At 36.4% G+C, this 1237-nt stretch overlaps 1 non-coding gene across 1 annotated transcript; it reads right to left on the reverse strand.

The window, feature by feature from the left end:
* Positions 1 to 660: 660 nt before the first annotated feature.
* Positions 661 to 732, reverse strand: TRNAV-UAC. The gene has a single exon. It is a non-coding gene; the product is annotated as a tRNA-Val (tRNA).
* Between the last annotated feature and the right edge of the window lie 505 nt (positions 733 to 1237).

Consider the following 1237-nt stretch of genomic DNA (forward strand, 5'->3'; position numbering starts at 1 on the left):
TGTACCAGCCATGCTATGATAACCAGGAAGGAAATGGACAATGTTTGCCTTTTTGATGTTGAAGGAATATGAAGACGCTTAGCTAATTATTTCCAATACTTGTCAAATCACAACAAAGAAACTTCACTGAAGCCCTGAACTGGTTTGATATATATGTTTGTTGGTATCAGAACATATACACACTATTTCTTAAACGTGTATCTTCTACTAACATTCAATAGACAGCTAATAGGTAACTGATCAGGTGTTTGACCATGCACAATTAAAGATCGGTCAGTGAAAGTATCAGAATTCTTTCATCTTTTGTACCCTTTTATTAAAAATCATGCAGAAGTTTACTCTGGAATTTGATATGTAGTCAGATAATTAGAAAAAATGTCATTTTACTCTATCAGGAAAAATAACCAGAAGATTACTTCTTTAAACTGTGGAGTATTTTTATTGACCTTCACCAGATGTGGGAGACTGATATTCTGTGCCTGTTGAACAATGTTAGAGGTTTTGTAATATAGGTAGGTAGGTTCATACTAAGCTAACTGCCCTTGTGAGCCATTTTAAGCCTAGCCAATTATCCCTTGTGAGACTAAAACCCTGTGCCTTGTGTTTGTAAGGCAAACACCTTAACCATTAGGCCATCCTCCCAACCCAAAATGCAACCCATTCCCATACCGGGAGTCGAACCCGGGCCACATGGGTGTAAACCAGGAACCCTAACCACTAGACCATATGGGAAAGCCCATAAAATAAATATCCACTGTCAGTCTCGAACCCAGGACCTTGGTAACGCTAGTCTGTATGACCTACCACTAAGCCATGACTCTCATATCTTTGCAGAAAGTATCCACAGCCCCAACCAATATTATCTATTTTCTTCAGCATATATGAAAGGATTTTATTTTTGTTTTAGTTTTTGCTTGATGCTTACCTGAAAATTTTTTTGAGGGGGGTGATGTCTTAAGGTAGCTTCACAATTTTATCTTGTTTAGATGAGCTGTTCGTTTAGCTTCCATTTTAACGTAGCTTTACAATTTAATCTTGTTTAGATAAGCTGTTTGTTTAGCTTCCATTTTAACGTAGCTTTAGAATTTTATCTTGTTTAGATGAGCTGTTCGTTCCATTTTAAGGTAGCATTGCTATTTTATACTGGTTAACTACACCATTTCTTTGTCTGTATTTTCTTCCAGCTTCCTAATTTTATTTGTGTGTGCTTTAAAGGTTTTTGCATTTCCATTTTTGC

This window comes from Protopterus annectens, chromosome 7.part0 (assembly GCF_019279795.1).
Source record: "Protopterus annectens isolate FY-2018-M chromosome 7.part0, PAN1.0, whole genome shotgun sequence".
NCBI classification, from domain to species: Eukaryota; Metazoa; Chordata; order Ceratodontiformes; family Protopteridae; genus Protopterus; species Protopterus annectens.